Source organism: Neovison vison, chromosome 1 (assembly GCF_020171115.1).
Source record: "Neovison vison isolate M4711 chromosome 1, ASM_NN_V1, whole genome shotgun sequence".
Taxonomy (NCBI): Eukaryota; Metazoa; Chordata; class Mammalia; order Carnivora; family Mustelidae; genus Neogale; species Neogale vison.
The window spans coordinates 184,916,897-184,939,749 of record NC_058091.1 but is presented as its reverse complement, the minus strand read 5'-3'; the positions used below and the strand labels follow the sequence as shown (position 1 = coordinate 184,939,749).

The following is a 22,853-nucleotide window of genomic DNA, read 5'->3' as shown; positions in this document are numbered from 1 at the left end:
TTTCCCAGCGTTATGTCTGCAAGATTCACCCAAGTCTCAGCATGTAGGAGTAGCTTGGTTTATCATAATTCTGTACTATTCCATTTGTAGGAATATGCTTTATTCATTCTATTGCCTATAGCATTTGGGTTATTTCTGGTTTGGGTCTATTATGAATAAAACTTTCAGGAACATTTCATGTGTGTCTTTACTGTACATATGTGTACATTTCTGTTGGGTATACTTCTAGGAGTAGAGTTTCTGGCTCATAGGGTATGTATATATCCAACTTTAGTAGTTCTTGCCATGTCCATTTTAATTCAGTCTAATTTATCAATGTCTTTTATTATGACTAGTAATTTCCTGTGTCTTGTTTAATAAATCTTTGCTGGTCCCAAGGTCATGAATATGTTCTCCTGTATGTTCTTCTAGAATGATTGTTTTATCTTATACATATAGGCCCAGAGTCTGTCTGGAATAGATTTTTGAGTACGATGTATAATGGCGTGAAGGTGTACTTTCCCCTTATATGTATGTGTAGTTGATCTGGTGATTTCAGTTGAAAAAAAATCCTTTCATGACTCTATTGTTTTGTTAATACAGTGGAACTTTTGTCAAATATCAGGAGATTGTATAAGTGGATTCTCTCTTCTATGTCAATAATATCTAACTGTCTATATATATGCCAAAACAATGTTTCCTTAATTATTGAAGCTTTATGATGTCTTAATATCTGACACTATAAGCCCTGTCATTTTGCTTTTTGTTGTTCTTCAGGTGTCTTTCCTGTTCTTGGCCCTTGCCATTTCTACAAAGAAAGCTGCATTTTAATTAGGATCTGCTGAATCTGGGAAGAAATGAAGTTTTATATTAAAACTCCAGTCCATACTGTAATGCACCCTTTTCTGTATTTAAGTGTTCTTAAATTTCTTAAACCATGGTTTTACTTTTCTATGTAGAGGCTTTACATAACTTTATTTTATTTCTAGGTATTTGAGGATTTGTTTGTTTTTGAAAGTGAGTGAGTCGGGATGGGGGCTGCAGAGGGAGAGGCGGGGAGAGAGAGAGAGAGAGAGAGAGAATTTTAAGCAGATTCCATGCTCAGTGCGGAGCCTGATGTGGGGCTCAGTCTCATGACCCTGAGATCATGACCTGAGCCAAAACCAAGGGTCGAACACTTAATGAACTGAGCTACCCAGGCATCCCTTGAGGATTTTTAATGCTCTTATAAAAGTTCTGAATTAAAAAACTCTTAATTATATGCTGCCGCTACTATCTATCTATGCATATAAAATGTACTGATTCTTAATACTGAGTTTAAATGAAGAAACATTGTTCTATTCATTTATTAACTCATTGTCCATAGTTTGAGAAGTTTCCAATGCTTATCATTATATTCTCTGTGAATAAGAATGCTTTCTTTCTGCTATGGAATAAATGTTTGTATCCTTCCCTTCCCCCTTCAAATTCTATGTTGAAACTTAGCCCTCACTATGATGGTATTAGGAGGAGGGGCCTTTGGGAGGTGATTAGGCTATGAGTGGATCCCTCATGAATGGGATTAGTGTACTCATAAAGGAGATCCCAGAGAACTCTTTCTCCTCTTCTGCCACCTGAGGACACAGTAAGGACAGCTGTGTAGGAACCTGCAAGTAGGTCCTTGGCAGGCACTGGCCTACGGGTGCCTAGGTCTTGGACTTCCCAGGCTCCAGAACTGTGAGAAATAAATTTCTGTTTATAAGCCACCTAGTCTGTAGTATTCTGTTAGAGCAGTGTGGATGGACTAAGATGGTTTCTAAGACTTCATATATTTTATTTTTATTTTCTCTTGCCCTGCCTAGTACATCCAGTAAATGAGTCAGTGATAACTGACGTCCTTGTTTTGTTCCTGATCTTAAGCAGGGGAAATTTTAATGTGTCACTATTGAAACCCCTATTAAATGTGACATTTGTTATAGGAGATTTCCGTAACCTATAATCAGATTAAAGATGTTTGCTTCTATTCCTAGCTTGCTAAGAATAGAATACCTACAAGGTAGATAAATTGCTCCTCCTTTGGGGAGGAAGAGATGAAAGTTGACAAGAAGTTCAGGAAATGTTATTCCAATGTGGCTGAATCCTGTTCAGTGGCATGTAGGGGAGACAGAGAATTTGCCCATAACAAAAAAGTAGAAGAAAAGAAGAGAGAGAATCCTAAGTAGGTATAGACAAAGGAATTTCTTTTCTTTCTAATTTTCTCTCCTAAGTCACATTTCTCCTATCATGTGCCTCTCACCATTCTTTTGTCTCTTTTTTCTTCTTGTAGATTCAGTTCACGCAGGCTCTGGCTATAATAAGCAGATATGCATCCTTCTACCCATTCCACTGTTCCTTTTCGCTGGGAAACCACTTTTTAATTTGTTGTGTGAGTGACTGGTGAGCCCCTCCGCCGATCCCATCCCGCGAGCCACTGCAGCAGATGTCTCTTGACCTCACCTTCCAGGCAACAAGGTAAGCTCTGGTGCTTTGCAGCTCCCCTCCGAAACTTTCTGCCCCAACCCCTCACATTTTCTAGTAACAGCTGTGCTGTTGGAGTTTTGGTGATTAACAAAGTATCAAACCATTCCCCTGGAACCTTCTTGAATTGCCTCTCATGGGGAATCTGATGGATCTCTACTTCACAGATGGTTTATCAGTACATCAAGTAATAACTTGCTCTTCTGTCTCCATTCTCCAGGGTACATTTTAGAGAAAAAAAAAAAAATCCTCCAGGTCATATGATAGGTGTTTCATCTTTGTTAACACGAGCACCTGGTAATGAATCTTTATAATATTAGCGGCATGCTGAACCAGCCCTATCCCTGAATTCACTCGGAGACTGTAACTCCACATTTGCTTTAGCTTTCTTACGAAAGCTTGAGATTATTTATTTTCTCTGTGTATGTTCCTGGCATATTTCTGCCTAAAGGAAGAGCAAAATCAATAAGTCCTACAGTTTTATTAAGTTTCTTAAAGAGCACGATATCTGATCTGCTGGCTTGAGTTGGTTAATCGCTATCCTGTATGAATCCATCTTTGGATGGTGCTTTTTTCTTTTTTTCCCGCATGTTTTTCAGTTGTCTTTAGTAATAGTGTTGTCTAACTTGCTCACCTTATTTAAAGAATGATTGTTCCTTGCAGCATATCCGTGCCTTTGGGTATATCCCAAAGCAGCCAAAGGTAAAGACTATTTTCCTACATACACATTCTTTCGCCTTTAAGCCTTCTGTACGATCATTCAGTTTCTCTTCTGTTTCTTCCTAAGGGTCTAGTTGTGGTAGTCTTAGCTGCCACTCAGCCTACCCCAGTTGGCAGTGAAAGTCCAGTGAGATCACGGGACATGTATCCAATGTCACTCTAATATAGAGAGTCATGTACGCAGGGCGTGGGATCAACCAGTCTGTCCCCAAGTTCCTCTGCTCTACTGGGAGAAATCATCCAGCAGGTTGAACAGGCCCTTGGGTCTCAGCCCGACTCCCAGGGCCACCTGGAGTCATGCCCCCACATAGCCAGTCAGCTGCTGCTCCCTTTTCTTTCAGAAGCTATTCCGAGTGTTCACTGCTTTCTTCAACTCCCTTCCTCTACCCTGTCTTCTCTTGCTCTCAGCGGATGACCTTGCCTCCTCATTCTTTCAGAAAAAACAAGGAATAACTCACCCCCACAACCCAAAACCACCCAAAAAATATATGTCCATCAGGACCCACCCTTTCGGTCTTTCCTGTTTTCCGTGAAAAGACTGTCCGTCTCCCTGGGAAAGTCTGATTCATCTACCTGACCACCTGCCCTGGAGTCTGTCTTCTGCCTTGACAGAGACCTTGGGCCATCCATCATCCACTTTGTATTGTTTGCTCCCTTCAGCATATGAACATGTTCTTTATAATGATATCCTCTGACCCCCATAACACCCTCTAGCTCCTGTTGTAGATCTCTTTTCATTTGCAGCCAAACTTCTTAAAGAGCCATTTACATTTCCCATTTCCCTTCCTCACTGGCCATTTACTGCTCAATGGACAGCAATTTGTCTTCTATCCCCAAAACAGCCATGAAATTGTTTCCACCAGTTAACTTCATATTTTTAAGTCTGATGGATATTTTCTTTTTCCTGTAGTTATTTGGCAGTGTTAACGACGTCCTTTTCAACCTCTCTTCTTTTAACTTTCATAACATTTTTCTCCTCTGGTTGTCCTATTATGTCTTTGGACACTCCCCTCAGTCTCCCTTATTGGCTCCTTTTCTTGGGATCCTTCTAAATGGCAATATTCGCAGAGGTTTCTTCCCAAGTGTGGCTACATTTTCCCACACTGACTTCTCCAATCACTTAGCTATGGCTGACTCCTAACTTTAAATATACAGCCCATTCCTCTCTGCATAGTTTCAGACTCACATTCATTTGACTATCTCTTAGTCGCTGGAACTCAACATCTTTGAACTAGTCCCATTGTCCTTGTTCCTAAGCAGGCTGCTTCTGTGTTTGTCTTAAGGCATGGCACCCAGAAGCCCAGAAGGAAACCTGAGTCACCCCTGAGTTTTCCTTCTTAGCCAGTACATCTTTGTATGCTTTATCTCCTGGACATAAATCTTTGTTCTCATTGTCACTGCTCTATTGCACCTAATTGTCTGTCTAGCTTCCTAGCTAGTCTTTTAAAAATTCAGTCTGACTCCAGAAAACCCAATACACTTTCTTTTACGAGACTTACGCTTCTAAAATGTGGATCCACGTAAATTGTGCCAAAACTTACCCATAGAGTTGAAGCAAGTCCAATAAGTATTGTGACCTTTTTTTTTAAAAAAAAAAAAAAATGATTTAAAAAGGTAACTCTAAAAAGAATAGCAAAGGGCTAAGAACAACCCAAACATTTGTGAAGAAGATTAAGGTGGAGACACTCGATTTATTGATACCAAGGTTTGTTCTAAAGCCATAGTTAATGTGTTACTGCCTCATGGATAGATGATCACCCAGTGATACATAGTGGAAAACCTAGGAAGAGACCCACTTATAAATGGAACTGTGATCTTTGACAGAATGAATTAGGGGAGACGGAAACTATCCCATATTTCAAGTATGAAGGATTAAAACAAAAAATAGATTATTGAAGGGCTGGAAGGGCAAACGTGTGGGGCACAGCAGTGCCATTATCTTTGCAATTCGCAGCTACAACCATCCAGAGAGTCCGTATTTAGCGGCTACAGAGAGGTCGGCAAATTTCAGGACACTCTACTGAAGACACAGCGTCCCCAAGAAAGGCGACTAGCATAGGAATTCTGAGTCCATCTGGCTCCTGAAAACCCTCCTATGGACCCACATCTGTATTTCCTTTGCCATTGTTGCTGGGAATAAGTTGTTTGTACCTCCCTACTGTTTTCCTAATTTGCATAAGTGCATTTCTTTGACAGCATCTAAACCGCATCTCAAAGCTTGCTAGCAAAGAAGTTTGGAAAAGTCAGTTCCTAGGTTTCTAGCTTTTGTGATACTGCGGACAGTAAGAAGAGGAAATCAATGGGTGCCAAGGGCCACAGAAACCATCTAGCACAGGGAGCATTGAAAATCAATGAAGAAAGGAAGAACTGTTCAATAAATAGTGCTGGGACAACTGGATAGCCATTCAAAAAACTGAAATTGAATTCCTGCCTCTTGATATACACAGGGGTCAACTCAGAGAGAGAAGGACTTTGCAAAAAGAAAAACTTTAGGCAGAAAATGTAGGAGGATATTTTTCTAGTTCTGGGGTAGGGAAGGTTTGTCAAACAAGATATACAAAGTTCTAACCATAAAAGAAATTATTAATTCAAATATGTTAATAATCTCTGTTTACCAAAAAACATCATAAAGAAAGTGAAAAGACAACAAAGTGGTTAGAAGGTATTTGTCACACATAGAGCCTACAGAAGTTTAATACCCAGAGTATATTAAAAAACATTCAGGGGTGCCTGGGTGGCTCAGTTGGTTAAGCGTCTGCTTTTGGCTAACTAAGGTCATGATCTGAGGTCCTGGGATTGAGCTTCTCGTTGGGCTCCCTGTTGGGGAGCAGCTTCTCCCTCTTCTCCCTGCTGCTCCCCCTGCTTATGCTCCCTCTCTCTGTCAAATAAATATGTAAAATCTTAAAAAAAAAATTAGAAAAACACACAAGTAGTAGAAAAATGGGCAAATGACATGTAAGTATATGGCCAGTGCACATAAAAAGGTCTTTAATCTCTTTAACAATCAGGGAAGTAAAAATTATGATCAAACTGAAATATCACTCTTACTATATTGGTAAACCGAGAAGTAAATATTGAATCATCCTGGATTTTCCTTCCTACCCACCACATCTTTGCATGTTTTGTCTATTAAATACAGTCTGAATTTGTTTTTTTTCTTTTTCATTTTTTTCCTTTTTCATTTTTATTTACAAAGTATTGGTTAGAATATGGATCATGAGGAATTCTTATGTAATGGTCTTGGAGAAGTAAATTAGAAAATCACTTTGGAAAAAAATTTGGGATCAGCTTGGGAATGAACATGGAAATACCATACACCTGAGCAACTTCACACCTAATATAGATACCAGAGAAATTCTTGTACATGTACCAAGAGGGCAGGCTCATAGAAAACAGTCTGTAATTGCCAAGAGTTGGAATTGTTTAGAATGCATTCTTAAGAGAATGGATGTATATACACTGTGCTACATTTGCACACTGGAATATTATGTTGTGGTGAAAATGAAGGATCCATAGATGTACTCAGGAACCTATACTTCTTAGAAATCTAATGTTGAATTTTTAAGGAAGTCTTAAAAGTCCATAATTGGTATGATATCATAAAAATGATATATAAACATTAATATGTTTAGATATCCATAAACATTTAATGAAGCTATTTTTAAATAGCAAAATAAAGATAGATACAGAATATCTCTGGCTTAATGGGGAGGGGATAAGATGAGGTAGAAAGGAAATACTTATTCATAATGTATTCACTGGATAGTAAGTTCATGTGCATTTCCTGTCTTATGCTTTTCAACAGAAGTATATGTTAATAAACTATGTTGTATGTGTCAGAAATAACACTAAAAATTTAATGGAAAATAATCCGTATTCTAAGATGTTGAGCTTGTTTTAAGACTAAGAACTGTCATTTTAAAATGCTTCATTTTTGATGTTGAGTAAATAAATTATATTAAAAAGACCTGTACTCTGTCGTGTATCTCCATCACACAGATGACCACATAGTTGCTAAAAATATTAATTTTAGTTCCATGCCAGAATGGCTTACTGCCTACCAAAACATAAAGCAGAGTATGGAAAGCAAATAACTCTGATTTACTAAACTGGAGGAAATGTAACATACATTGAAAAGCACCTGGGGATTTTATGTGCTAACATCCAGCAGGGGAAATAAACCTGTGAAAGTGACAAAGTCAAGTCAGAATCAATCACTATGGGTTTCGGTTTTCTTTTGAAATCTTAGAACATTTCACTGTTGGAAGTAGTGGGGAAAAAGGCAAAAGGAAATTAAAGACAAAATTGCTCATTGTCTCTCTTTTTAATCCTCCATTATCTCCCTGTTCCTTTTTGGACAAGGTTTCAACACCTTAGCTTTACACACAAGGCTTCTCCTCTTAGGGTCTTTCATTTTTCTGCCTGTCTGGCCTCATCGCCTGTCACATTCCTGACCTTCTGCTCATATCTTTCTGGTAAGCCGAGTCCACTTCCTGCGGATCCCTGAGTAGGTCCTGCTGTTTTATGCCTCTGTGCTTTTGTCCAGGCTGTTCGCTCTTCCTGGAAATCCCATGCTATCTTCTTTCCCTCACTGACCTCTCACTAGGAAGTCTCGACTGACCCTTTAGTATGAATCTCCCCTAGGCCCTTATGCATAATTTTCTCACTGTAGTTATCATGCTCCCATAAAAGTTAATTTTCCTGTCTTCCCTATTAGGCCTTAAGCTCTTTTGGATCAAAGATTTTTTTTTTTTTAATTACAGAGTGCTACCCAGTATTTATCACAGTGCTTTATAGTCAGTAATATTAATTGTATCAACGTGTGTGGGGAAGTACTATTTGGGGCCTAAATTTCTTCACTGCATTGAGCTCTTCTCCACTGCTCTCCTGAGAGCTGGAGGACACCTCCCACTCACCTCGCCTAGTTAACTCTACTCATTTTCTCAGGAATCTTTCATCTCCATGACTAGTTGTTTTCCTCTATATGTGCTATTCATAGGACCATTTATTACTCATTGCATTTTACTTTTATATCAACTTGTATCATTCTTTTTTTTTTTAAGATTTTATTTATTTGACAGAGATCAGAAGTAGGCAAAGAGGCAGGCAGAGAGAGAGAGGGGGAAGCAGGCTCCCTGCTGAGCAGAGAGCCTGATGTGGGATTTGATCCCAGGACCTAGGGATCATGACCTGAGGCAAAGGCAGAGGCTTTAACCCACTGAGCCACCCAGGTGCCCCTCAACTTGTATCATTCTTTGAGTAATGCCCGCTTCTCCCACTAGACTGTAAGCTCCATGAGTATAGGGAGTTTGTTAGTTTTTTTTGTTCATTATCGTGCTTCTCTATGGCAGAGGGTAGCCTTGGAATAAGTACTGACTGAATGAATGAACTATGAGCATGTCTGGAAGCCAGGACACCAGAGGCATGTCTGATGGACTGGCAGGTGATGCATAATCCACTCTGTTAGGGAGAGAAGATTTCCAGGCAGAAGGTGAAGGACCCCTTCCCCTGAGGAAAACTCAGGTGCATGAGATAGCCTGCTTCGAGGCCCAGGTGACAAAGTTGCACACGTTGGAGTGGAGGAAGAAATTCCCTGGCTGCTCCAGAGTCCAGTGTGGTGCTTTGGGTGCAGGGCAACTGAACTTGAGTATTCCCTCTTTGACATCAGATGCAGCATCCATGGCCAGACCCTGCTTTCAGCTGGCTTTCTGGGTCAGGTATCACCACTAAAGATGGCCGGGGGTGGGGTAAATAATCAGGTGTACTCCTACAAGATAGCCTGAGGTAGGCACAATGGACACTCCAGATCCCTATGAATCTTGCCTTTTGTGGAAACGATAGCAGTGAAATTAAAAAGGTTTTAAAAATTTTTAAATTTTCATCCCTTTAAGTCCACAGATGGCCGAGGCCTGGAAAAAATCAGAATGTGACATCGAAGTTCTTGGCGTTTCCAGGTAAGAACTAGGGTTTCTGAAGTATTTGAAGTCTTCTATTGGATGTAGTTTCTGGTCTCAATCTGTAGTAATGTGTTTTACTGGCCAATTTACATAGTTGATAGTCTGATTTGTAAAAAGAGCCCTTTAGTTTGACCATCTGGAAGTAGTACAAATTATTAATGTTAATTATGTCTCTTCCATATTCTATTTTTGTGATCCTCTCAGTTTTCAGCCTTTGGTGATACATATGACCATCATTAATATTTCATGTCACATAAGATGGCCTCTAGGTCTTCATTAAGTGAGCTTGTATTGCCATATAAATATGTTAAATCTGGGAGAACAAAGGCATTTATTGCCTCAGACTTTTTGCCAGAACTGGCTTATATTTTCCATATTATCTTCACATGGAACCTCCTTTTATTTATTTATTTTTTAAAAGATTTTATTTATTTACTTGACAGAGAGACAGATCACAAGCAGGCAGAGAGGCAGGCACAGAGAGAGAGAGGGAAGCAGGTTCCCTGCTGAGCAGAGAGCCCGATGCGGGACTTGATCCCAGGATCCTGAGATCATGACCTGAGCCAAAGGCAGAGGCTTTAATCCACTGAGCCACCCAGGGGCCCCCCTCCTTTTATTCGTAAGCCTTCGATTACTCTGGAAGCAATCTTTATTATCTATAAGATACTCAAGAACTTCAATTCGGTTACCAATGACGGCGCCTCCATCCTTCGACCGGAGGCACTTCACTAGATTCAGGCGAGGAAACCTGAACTGTGTGTGTGTCTGTGGTGGTGGGGGGGGAGGGGGGTTCCACCCTGTACGTAAGCGTAGCTTAGATGTGTTTTTGGCTCTTCCACTGACTCTCTGGGCCTCAGATTTTTCCTCCATACGATGAAGTTGATGAATACAATGGAATCAATCAGAGAGAACAGATCTGTACTCAGTGGTGGTAGGAAGGTCAGGGCAGACATTGCAAAAACTCGACAAATACACACAAACACACACCCACATACATGCAGACACTAAGTATGGGGAAGGCCTGATGCCCATCAAAAGGTGGTAGAGGAGGCTGTGGCCCAGACCTAGAGAATTTCTGCAGGTCTGAGTGGTCCAAGCAGGTCTTCGCTTGTTGCCTTCTCCTCCAGCTTCTGTTTGCAGAAAAATACTGTATTTAGCCTAATTCTTTATACCTCTTCTCTCTCTCTCTATCACTGACCTGCTTTCCTCCTTTGTCATCTCTTTAAGAGAATATTTCTGCTCTAGCCTTGACTTCTGTCTTCTCACATACTCGAACCAAGTACTTTGGATAATGCTAGTCCTGGTTTAGTTTTCAAGGGTGGCCTTTATTAGCTCCATTGTCATTGCGTCAGGCCATCAAGCCCAGCGCCTACCTTCAGAATATCCAGCCACGGTGAGCTCTGACTTGTTGGCTCTTTCCTGAGTCCAGCAGTCTAGAATTTCAGACACACGAACATTAATGTTAACCAACACTCAGATTCACAAGCTTCATGGTATACTGAAGCAATGAGTAGGAGAGAAGTAGATTTCCTCCTATTCTCGTTCAGTCCGCTGCTCCAGCAGGAAGAACTTCCAGCCTGCTACATCTTAGACTGGAGGCCTTTTTAAATAAGGGCATCTGAAGATAAACATTAATTAATTAATTAATAAGCCAATACCTAAGACCACACTGAAAAAGAGATAGTACCGTTCTTACCAGCCCTGTTCTTGAGAAACTATGGTTTGTGCTCTGCTAAGGGTTGGGTTACTGCATGCTTAGTCTTGGATCTGGAGGCACCAGCAAAGTCTTATACTCGATTTAGTTAAATTATTTTAATTTTAAGCTTCTCTCTGATGGGAGATCTACTGGTACTTTATTTTTTTATCAGTTTCTTTATTTTCCACTTTATCTATCATCTAATATTTTTCTTTATGACAAATGGAAATGTGATATAAATGCCTTTTTTTTTTTTAGCAGCTTGCTTTTTCATATAGACAGCATTTTGTTCCAACAGTTTTCTGTGTAAGTTTATTATAGTATTCCACTCATGGTATTTTCTGTATTTATTTTTCACATTCTGGATTATTGGTCTTTTAAATATTGATACTTTTAAAAATCTATCTTTGGATATGTAATTTTGATATGCACCTGGATATGTAATTTTGATAGTTACCAAGCAATGTACTATGGTTTCATCACTTAGATATTTGACTTATGGTCACCAAACAATCTGAGCTGTTTCATATTATTGGCTTCAACGGGCCCAGTGCCTCCACTGTTAGATGCAGAACTGGGATTCCTTCCCTTTCTTGGTCATCTCCATAAAGTAGAAGTCCATAAACAGCTAAAATTTTTCAGGGAGTCTTGAATTCTGACCTGTCTCACAGGGCCCAGGATGATAATTCAGTTTTCTTAGTATTCTTCAACTTCCCATTCTAGAAATATGGCATAGAAAACACATCTCTGCAAACCCACAGGTAACAAACAAGTTGTATTATTTTCCTAGTGCTGTTAGAACCAAGGGCCACAGACTGGGTAGCTTTAAACAACAGACTACTGAAGGATAATCTGTTTCATGCCTCTCTACCATCTTCTGGTGGTTGTTGGCAATCCTTGACATTCCTTGGTCTCCAGGTATATTACTCCACTCCCTACCTCTGTCTTCACATTCTCTTCTCCTCTGCCTGTCTCTGTGCAAGATTTCTTCTTCTTACAAAGGTCCCAGTCAAATCAGATTTAAGGTTCATGATCTTGGGATGCCTGGATGGCTCAGTCTGCTAAGCATCTGACTTTGGCTCCGGTCATGATCCCGGGTCCTGGGATTGAGTCCTGCAATGAGCTCCTGGCTTCTCTCCTTGCCTGTTGTACCCTCTTCCCCATCCCCCTCTCCCTCTGACAAATAAAAATAAATAAATCTTAAAAAGAAAAAAAAAAGAAGTTTGGGGCCCCTAGGTGGCTCGGTGGGTTGGGCCTCTGCCTTTAGCTCGGGTTGTGGTCTCAGGGTCCTGGGATCAAACCCTGCATTGGGCTCTCTGCTCAGCGGAGCCTGCTTCCCCCGCTCCCTCTGCCTGCCTCTCTGCCTACTTGTGATCTCTCTTTGTCAAATAAATAAATAAAAAATCTTAAAAAAAAATTTTCACCCTGGTAAGATGAATTTTAATTCATCTTACCTTGATACTGTCTACAAAAATTCTATTTCCAAATAAGGTCATGTTCACATGTTCTGGGTGGGTACAAATTTTGGGGGGATAATATATAGCCCAGTATGCTCACCACCAAACTTTGATTTGGCTTCTCTTCTTGAGGACTCCTCTTGAGGAAGATTTTATCTCTTCCTGTTTTTAATGGATAACTCCTATAAAAATTAGAACTAGATTTGGATGTAAGTCAAAACCCAAAGAACATTTTTTTCTTATTCTCTCTCTGTCTCTTTTTTTTTTGTATGTGACAGGAAGTGTGGAGACAGATGGTACAGAGCAGGTACTGTGACTCACGATGCCAACTGGGAGCCAGGTGCTCCCTGTCCTCCTGCTCAGTCACCCTTAGCATGTGAGTTTTGACCTTATGCCTCTGCCTTTAGTCACAAGATGACGAAGACTCCACTTTAACACAGTTGAACAGAGGGTACCCAGCAACTGCTTCCTTTTACAGAGATTTCCTAGAAGTTCTGTCCAAGGCCTACCACTAAGAACTTACTGTTCCGAGCCAATTTATTTACTAGGAAGGTGGGAAGGGTTTTTTTTTTTTTTTTTAAGTTATTATTATTTTTTAACAGGACAAATTACTGCCCTAGAACAAATGATGTTTCATTGAGTAAGAAGGAGGGAAATTAGGTAATGCAAACTACTATACTTCCCAAAGTCTCTCAGAGCCAGGAACTCGGTCCTCAGTGAGGAATGAGAGTTACTGGACTGGGTGTGTGCGCAGACATGTGCCCACGCAATAGAGACCCAAGACTGACTCCCTACGGATCCTGGCCAGAAATGTTTTTACCTTGTACCAAACAACACCTTCTGCTACCAGCTTCAGAAACTCCCACACTGTCGTAGCTTCCTCGTGAGGCTTGTGTTTTGTGGTTATAGAATACTGGCTCAAAACCACAGACTTCAATGACGGGTTGCGTCATCTTCTAGTAAGTGTATTTTTATATGTTATTGTCCATTCTGATGGATGTCTTATCAATTTTCCCTTACATAATTGGGTGACTTTCCAAGCATCCTATGGTCCTGTAGGACTCGGTTGCTGCATAAAGCTGAGATGTTTAGAGGGGCTTGATTTTATTAGGCCTGGGTGGGATGTATTGAAGTGTTCTGTGTGGGTGCAGGGCTGTTGTGCACTGTTGGCGTGATGTTTCAACCAGGCAAGGAAGCCATGGCAGAATATCAACTAATAGATCTAGCAGAGTAAAGAGGAGAGAATATTTAACAGCCTTCCTCTTTAGTTTTCCCTTTTTGTCTCCCCATATGCTTGGCGTTGGCCGAGTTGCCCTTCCCCGTGATTGTCATTTTACTTACCCTTAAAATTAGCCCAAAGGTCTTAGTGGGTAGTTAATTCTTTAAGACAGATTAAAAAAAAAAAAAATCCGTCTCAGCCGCCAACTGCATTTCATCTCCTCCTCTCTTCAGCTCCTTTGATGGTGACACAACCAGCTGACCTCGTGCTTCAGACTTGGGCTCTGGCATCCAACAGATGCTCGGCTTTTCTGTATCTCTTCTCCCTTTGTTCCCGGGCATGTCTGCTAGGGACTTCTAAGGCAGGAAGAAGCCCAGCGTTGTACCTTTTCCCAGACCGCATGCAGCATACTAATGCTCGCTCCCTGGGCGCTTGTAATTGCAGATATGGACTGTTTATGTCAGGGGATGAAAGTGGGTGAACAGCTGCAGCTGGCAGGCAAAAGATAATGCAGAAACGAGAATGTCAGAGCAGCTTTCTTGGGCCTTTAAATTAACTTTGCTTGTTTCTCTTCTCTCGCTCGTTTCCCTTCAGTCTTTCCACTCTCGCGTTCCTGGCATCCTTCTCAAGACTTTCATCCATTTTGCTGCGTGAACTGCGCTGGCTGTTCTGGAAAGGTCTGGCGGCCCTCACTGGAGGGGGTGGGTAGACCGATGGTGTGGGGAGTGGGGGCCTGGAAGGTAGAGGTAGGGATAAGAAGGCAACGCCGCAGAGTACGGAGGGAAAGAGTTTGTCGTGGATCACAGCACCTCGCTACAAGCACTGAGGAGAGCCTGTCCGAGATGGTAATTCAGTTTCCGGTTCTAATCCTTAGCCAGCAAGCTAAAAGCATATACAGCGAAGCTAGTGATGTTATGCTCACATGGAATTTTAATACTGGCTAGTTGTACCTGCCTCTGGGGATTAAAATGAATGATGCATTGCACATGCAGTGAGTTATTCTCCATCCTCCTCCTCCGCATAGTGAGAGCACAGCTCATCTGTGCACCCCTGGCTTTCCGGTCTTTAATACTTGCTTCGCCATTCCTCCCCCCCCTTATCTTGCAGGAGTTCAAGTGGCTATTTGTTCCTCTCTATGCCTTGCAGCGCAGCACTGAGATAATTCACCCTTCCTCTCCTTATTGACAGACACAGACATCACTCTGGCAGTGAGGACAGAGATGAGCTAGCTGCCCTCTGCCCGAGCCTGACCTGGCTCTATGTGGGAGGCCTGGCGGCAGCCGTTTTCATAAACTCCGTGGGCCCTGCATCAGTGGACCATCCTTTGGTGCTTCCGATATACGTGCTCCTCTGTGATCTGGCCCTTTGACAACACCATTTGTTGTCATCGATTTCTTGATGCTCCGAAGGCTGGTGGAATCTGCAGGCAGTTTCTTAAACCGTAGAGGAGGAGAGGCTGCATACTAACCCTGGTGGGACTCGCCAGTCTTTTCTGGCTGGGAAGAGGCCCAGTCTAGGTCCTGAGTAAGCACACAGCAGTCTGATCCATTTATTTCAGCAAGTATTTATTGAGAAGTTGCTTGGAATCAGATATGATGCTAGGCAGACAAGGCATAAAAGATGAATGGGACCTAGATCTTCGCCTCTGGGTGCTCAAGCCCTAGCGAGGGTTATAGTAAGACAAGCTCATGAATAGCTCTCAGGTCTGATATACAGCAGCAATTCTATAATCCCTTGGGCTTTGGGTGGGCTGACACATGGTAGGTTCGTTCTGACTGGGATAAGATCTGGGAAGTTTTAGGAGGCAGTAAAATGGGGAGCAGGACCATAAAGAATGTACATACCAGGAGTGTGTGTATGGGCATGTGGTAGGAAGGAAGGTGGATATGAGAAAGGGTATTACAGTTGAGAAATGCAGAAACAAAAACTGTTTTCTAGGATTGAATTCTCCATTTGTGTGTGTCTTAGCTTGAGCTACCATAATAAAAGACCATACGTGGGGTGCTTAAACAACAGAAATTTATTTTCTCAGAGTTCTGGAAGCTGGGAGTTCAACATTAGGATGCCAGCATTTGGGGTCTAGTGAAGTCTTTCTTTTTGGCTTGCAGTTGGTTGCCTCCTCTCTGCCATGTCCTGGCAGAGAGAGAGAGGAGAGAGAGAAAGAGGGAGCTAGCGAGCCAGCAAAAGACTGGGGACATGAGTGCTCTCTGGTGTCTTTTGCAGGGACATTAATACCATCAGACTAGGGCCCCATCCTCATGAACTCATCTTACTCTTACTACATCCCAAAGGATCCATCTCCACATACCTTCCTATTGGGGGTTAGGGCTTCAACAGAGGCAATTTTGGAGGGACACAAATAGTCCATAGAAGTATGGTTCAGAGACCCCAACTTCTTTATTTTTTAATAGAACTTTTTCCAGTGTCTTAACATTAGGTAGTCTAGACTGTCATGTAATCAACATATTCTTTATTATACATTTCCATCCTTCATCCTTTCCCTAGTTTTTGTTTTTAGAAAGCACTGTCCCATGTATTTTGGGAGTTGCACAACAGGGTTGAGGGGGCACTACTTTGCTCTCTTTGGTCAACTTCTGTGGGTCTCAGTTACATCACTTGAAAAATGAGAGAGTGGCACTAGGTAACTCCATGCGCAATTTAATTCTTCTCCTTCCTGCCCTCTCCATCTATTCTTCCCTTCCTTCTCCCTTGGAAAAAATATTTTGTTGAATACTCACAAAAAATTCACTGGGAATCTAAATTAAAAAAAAAAATTCAGTAGGTATCATGCAGTAGATAAAGTGAAAGCACTGCCATGATCATCTTGTTGTCCAGTACGGTGCGGGTGAGGTTTTGGAAAGGATACACTGGTTGTGCAGCACCTTGTCTGACCATCTGTACTCTATATGCAGAGCTGGCGAAGGCCCGTTTCTTCCATTGTCCGCACCTTCTATCCCTCAGTCTTGCTTTTGCTGGTCTGCTAACTGGCAGAAAGCTGTTCTAGCCCATAAGAAGTAGCCAAGAGAGTCTTTTTCCATACATGTTGAGTTAATAGATTGGAAGACATACGATCTCTTCTGATGGTCTGCATGTTCACTGAGAAAGAATACTCAATTTATCCATCTCCAAACTGAGAAATTAACCTCTATCTGTTAATGATCCAGTAGCAAGTTTATGCTGACAACTATACAATATTAAGAAAATAGCCTTCATGGGTCCAGTGGTACATATGGGAAATGAATGCTAAGAAAGTAACTACTATGTGTCTCTGTGAGTGAGTTCTGTTAGAGTTAAAGCTGCTAACGGCTGGTGCCTTAGTTCCCTTTCCTGTCCCACGATACTCAACTCCTAGACATAGGTGGGAGATCTTTAGTTTCCTCTACAGGAGTGTTGTAGTTAGACAGAACTTGAGTTTCTGGCCTCTTAGGATTTCTCTGAACTGTCAAGAGGTGATTGTCTGCTTTCCTTATAATGGGTAATACTTAGTACATTGGTGCCATTTCCACTCACTTAGATAAACTGAACTCAGTTATCAGGAAGGCTTCTTGAGAATTCCAAGATATTTTTCCTCCCATTTTTGGCCGACAGAGTGGAAGAGCAAATCCACACAACAAATCTGTGATGGCAAATCTGTTGGGATTATTGTTTCTCCCATTTTCCATCTGCTCTAAGTTGCCCCCATGGGGGCAGGCAGCCATTAGAGGCCTCTCTGTCCAGATCCTTCACCCTGTGGAAGGATGACTCTAAACAGAGTTGGGTTTTACTGTTGTCATTTGCTGAAAGTTCATGATTAGTTGGAGACTGTTGGTCACCTGCACCCAGCTCTCTTTTGGTACCATGAGTCTTCCTGTTTTGGATCACTTCTCACTGCCCAAGGTTATTATGCCCTGGCCACTCATTACCCATAGCAAAGCTCTTTCCAACTCACTTTACTTTATATCCACTCCTTCATGGCTATTTTAAACACACAATTACTAGGGAAGAATAGGTGACTTTGAGGGATAATGTTAACATCAACACCTGGCTCTCACAGTAGTGTGACAGAGTTTACCTTGCAGAATTATAGGTTCTGTTTTGATAATATGGTCTCATCTGGTTTCTTTCAGGAATCATTTGGAATTTTGTATACCCATGCACACACGCACTTTTCTCATCAGGAGACCACAACAGTGACTGTTTCTGTTGAACGAAATAGAAACGACATCACATCTCAATGACTATATAAGCAGTGAGCAAAATCATTTCCAGGTAGTTTTGCTTATACAGAATCTGATTATTATTATTATATTTTCTAAAGATTTTATTTATTTATTTAACAGACAGAGAGAGAGAGAGAGAGACCACAAGTAGGCAAAAAGGCAGGCGGTGAGGGGGGGAGGAAGTAGGCTCCCTGCTGAGCAGAGAGCCCGATGTGGGGTTCGATTCCAGGACCCTGAGACCATGACCTGAGCCGAAGGCAGAGGCTTAACCCACTGAGCCACCCAGGCGCCCCTGATTGTTTTTAATAATAATAATGATACTATCATTTATGGAGATTTGTTATATGCTGGACACATTTCTAAGCAGTTTAAGGTATTAACTCATTTAAAGACACTGAATAAAGCTGAAAAAGATGTAAGCAAACACTGTGTCCTCTGATGCAGGTGATTCATCAACACTATACTTTCTGGGAAATTCATATCTCTTAGGTTGTTCAGGGTCAGTTCTTTTTGTCTCCCTCTTTTTTTCCCCACAGGGCCTAGAAGTAGGTTGAGGAGAAAAGGCCTCCCTGAGAAGTCAGCATAGCATGTGGCCCTGTCCTCCGAGAGGAGCCAGGGGCTTTTGGTTCTTCCGTCCCTTGTCACTGGTGCAAACTGAATGTGTATCTCCTGTCCTTCATACCTTAGTATGCCTCTCCTTAGCACAACTTTATCTTCCCCAAATCTAGCACACTGCGAGGTGTGGTACGAGTTTAGTGTCACCATTTGGCAAATTTGGTAGAGCTCTCTGCTTGTTTACCCTTGGTGTCCTTGCTACTTTCTTTGAGGTTTCTCACCTGGATAGATGATGTAGAAGGCATAAACGCCTGAGTCAACCCACATAGGAGTTACTGTGTGGATAGTCTGTCCCCCAAACGCCAATATTCTCAACCTGTGCTTTCCTCTTCTTTGACTCACTAGGATGCCTGTGGCTCCTACAGGGTTGAGATTAGGGAAAGGAAGGGAAGCAGGAGGTAGGTGTATATATTCTTGCTGACTGACATTTGTACAGCGCAGGGCACATTTGTGGACTTGTGGGAGACCTCTCCCACTGTCACTGAGAGACACTGTCCTTGAATTTCACCTTGGTATCGGCAAATGAAATCTTCAAGGAAGTTACTTCTCATTCCTTCCTCAGCCTCAAGGCTGGGAGTAATGCACTTTCAGCTTTTCCAGACTGGGATTACTTTACCTCTTCAAGTGGCCCACGAAACAAGATTTAAGACAAAATCAAGCCTTCCCTTTCCTGAGCATGGACCACTTCTGGTCCAGAGAAATCTGGCCCGATAAATTCTCGCCTACCTCTCCTTAAAATTCCCTTCCATCATTTCCACTCTTTCTCAGCCTTTCTAAGTTCTTCTAAGGATTAGAGGTAGATGTTCATCTACCTCTATCCCCAAACTGGTTCTCAGCCACCCTCTTAGAAAGCCCTGTTTCGGCTTTCTCACGGCTCATTTTGTAGGTGGGATTGATCCCAGTCAAAACTGTATGGAGATAATTCCATTTGAACATTTTGTTTCACCTCCGACCAAACAGAATATTGGCAAAAGTCATGGCTCATCAGTTCATAGATGCATTCATGTAAATAGCTAACACGCATAGTAGGAGATGCTTAGCCTAATTATATAATCTTGGAAATGCGATTAGAGCAATTAACTGTCATACTTATTTATCATATTGGTGACATGTAAATGATTGATAATAGCCAGTGTTAGTGGCATCTAAGAATATGATACATTGTTGGTAGAGTATGCACTGGTAGTCTTTTCTGGAGAGCAGACTATCAGTCTTCATTAAGAAAAGTGCATGTTCTTTGAGCCATCACTTTATACCTCACTTTGTACCCTGTACATACAAAGACAGGCTAAAAGACATTCGTTTGATCATTACTCAGAAGAATAAACCCTAGAAACAACCCATCAGTGGCAGAGAAATTAGCAATTTCCAAATCTGCCTAGAAGTTATTGGTATAATAACAGTGGAAGTCATGTGTGTCGCTTCTAGGTTACATCTTTTGAAAAGTAGATGTACCGTCTCTATGCTCTTCTCCTGACTGGATATATAATAGGAAGACCCTTGGGGATGTCCAGCAACCAGATGGAAGGAGCTTGGTTCCTGAATGGAGGAAAGCTTCCTGTTGGCCTGCGATAATTCTCAGTGGACTGGTAGGTGAGTTAAGAAATAAACTTTTACTGTACTAAGCCATCGATATTTTGGGATTTATTTGTTAAAGTAGCTATTGTTACCTCAATTGAAAAGATACATATAACAGTTAAAAAGAAGGGACTAGATTACTATGAATTGATTGAATTTTATTTCAAAGGCGTAAGTGAAGAAAGCTTATGGTATCATGTATATTAAATAATATGTTGCCTAATACATGGATAAATGCATAAAAAAATTTTTGGAAGATAAACACCAAAGTAATAATAATGGATTCCTCCAAAGAGGGGAGTAGGATCAGGTATCATGGTAACTGGGGACTTTTGCTTTATATTATTGAAATTTTTATGAGGAGAATATTTTTTGAATTATATGTATAATTAAAAATTATTAAAGAAATTGGATTGGCTCCCTGGGCAGTTGCTTGGCTTGAACTGCTCCTTTTTGTTTCTTTTCTCATTTATATGAGAGAAATAGATAAAAACTTTTCATCCTGCCTCGTTCACCAATATCCCATAATTATTAGAGATTATTGGGAATAATTCCCATATTAGGGTTTTTGGTCCAGTTGTAAGGAAATTTATCAAAGCTTTAGAAAACCCACAGAATACTCTAAAAGAACTTAGAAGAAAAATGCTAACAAATCAACTATGAAGGCAAAAACAGTGATAGGTCAATTTAGAAGTATTTTGGTGGGACTGTTGATGGAATGCTACTGAATTCATAAGTAAGTCTTTTAAAGAAAACTAGAATCCCTCAACGGTCTCCTTTGGTAATGACAAAAGTGATCATGTGACATCAGCTTTCAGCAAGCTACGATGACCTAACTCCTTATTTAGAATTCAGTATGATAACAGTATGGTAATAACAAGAGTACATTTCCTCTCAGCACTGCTGTTGGCATCCAATGAGTCATTTGGGTGTGTCTTCTAAGAGAGTAAGGCTCTCTCAAGTGTCCAGCGCGAGTCACCCAGAAAACAGCAGTAACAAAATGCCTTCTCTCCTACTCTACCCCGCAGCCTTTTATGCACCGCTTCCTTCAGGCTCACCCTCTCAGGCTAGATCTTTGACACATTTACACAATGGTAATTGGCACCTCTTTGGCTACCCCTTCTGTTACCAAGGCTACTGCCTGTCCCTAGGCGCTTTGGAAAAAACCACCATTAGAGACTCTTAGAGGCTCTGTGGCTTGGAATAGGCTGATCATTCTTACCCCAACAGCTTCAGGAGGTTTCCTCTCCAGATCCACACCTTAGGCAACACACACCAGTTCCTAGGAGGGAGGGAAGCTGTGTAGGTTTCTCCCTTTTCCTTTTTTTTTTTTTTTTTTTTAGATTATATTTATTTATTTGACAGAGATCACAAGTAGTCAGAGAGGCAGGCAGAGAGAGAGAGAGGAGCAAGCAAGCTCCCCGACAAGCGTAGAGCCCGATGTGGGCCTCGATCCCAGGACCCTGGGATCATGACCCGAGCTGAAGGCAGAGGCCTAACCCACTGGGCCACCGAGGCACCAGGTTTCTCCCTTTTTTTTTTTTTTTTTTTTTAAGATTTTATTTATTTATTTGACAGATAGAGATCACAAGTAGGCAGACAGAGCAGAGAGCCCGATGCGGGCTCAATCCCAGAACCCTGAGATCATGACCCGAGCGGAAGGCAGAGGCTTAACCCACTGAGCCACCCAGGTGCCCCTGGTTTCTCCCTTTTACACTGCACTTCCCTAAACTGGATGGGATTTGACTTCACACTGCCCATTTCTTATACTGCCCATTTCTTTCCCTGTTCAGGGTTTCATTCTGGCATTCCTGCCACAGCATTTAGTAATATCCAGATAGAAAAGATACAGTCATGTCTAGCTCCGGGAGTTTTTGTGAGAAGCGGAATGTGTATCGATGTGCATAGCAGGAGCACCGAAATGTTAGCTTCTTCCCCTCGGTTTCTCATTGCTTATATTCTGCAGGTGTTTATCCGTGTTACAAAATACCAGCCAGGTGGGGTCTTAAGTGGGGAGCTGTGAATGAATGCCAGGAGCTGTGCTTCATGGGAGACGGAAGTGGCTCAGTCTGGGAATGATGAGGTTGGTGAGGGTGAAGGGGCTGGGCAGGGGGGTAGTCGGGAGCGGGGGAAGCCAGGAAAAGACGAATGCTGACTGCGGAAGCTCACTATGCCAAGAATTACATCCTGGCAGTAAACTTCGCTTCCATTCGATTGTCATATGTTAAAGCTAAAAATCAGGGCAAAAGAAAAGCAGCAGAAAGTCTAACTCCTACCCCACTGTGTGTATGATTGCTTTCGAGTGTGAGGAGACATAGTGAACGGAGCCACCAGAGTGATGGAGGGCTGAGCGTTAATGAGAAGATGGATGACTGTATTTCTGTAAGTCAGAATCGCAATCGGGCGAGGGGTCTCTGGTCCACTCAGCAGGCGCTCTGCTGACCTCATCTGCATTCTGCCAGCAGTTTGCTCTTTCTTGCCATCTCCAGTCTGAGGCTCCCATGGATCCGGCATGGGGCCGGCACACAGGCTCCTCCGTTTCCTTTCTCCTGCATCCTCCTCCTGCTGTGGAGAGGCAGGCCTTCCTCTCATACCCACCTGCTCCTTTCCGTCGTCTCTTAGTAGAAACTCTGCTTCCCTTCTCCCGTCTAAGAACCCCCTTGCTCTCCAGAGCCGTTTCTGAACCATAGATGATCCTTATACTGGGAATGTTTCAAATGATGACACTGTTGTCTCCCACTGCCTCTGCTTGTTTCCTTTTCTTTGTAATTTTAATGCTTTGTGCAATTCTTTCTCTTCTGCCTTCTTGGGATTCAAGTTAATGACCCTTAATCTCCTCTTCCTTGATTCAGTTGAATACTGATTTTGTCCCTTCCTCCATCTGTCCAAGTTTTATCCCCTCCAGGGTCAACTTAAAAACTCTCTCTCTCTTCACAG

The 22,853-nt window shown here is 41.9% G+C and overlaps 1 long non-coding RNA gene across 2 annotated transcripts; it reads left to right on the top strand.

Moving 5' to 3' along the window:
* The first annotated feature begins 2,290 nt into the window (after positions 1-2,290).
* LOC122916962 lies at positions 2,291-21,984 on the top strand. 2 transcript variants are annotated; one of them, XR_006386334.1, is made up of 4 exons: positions 2,291-2,469; positions 9,087-9,149; positions 19,767-19,927; positions 21,883-21,984. It is a non-coding gene; the product is annotated as an uncharacterized LOC122916962 (long non-coding RNA). The 2 variants fall into 2 exon arrangements; XR_006386333.1 differs by having other exon boundaries at positions 19,767-19,931.
* Positions 21,985-22,853: the final 869 nt, after the last annotated feature.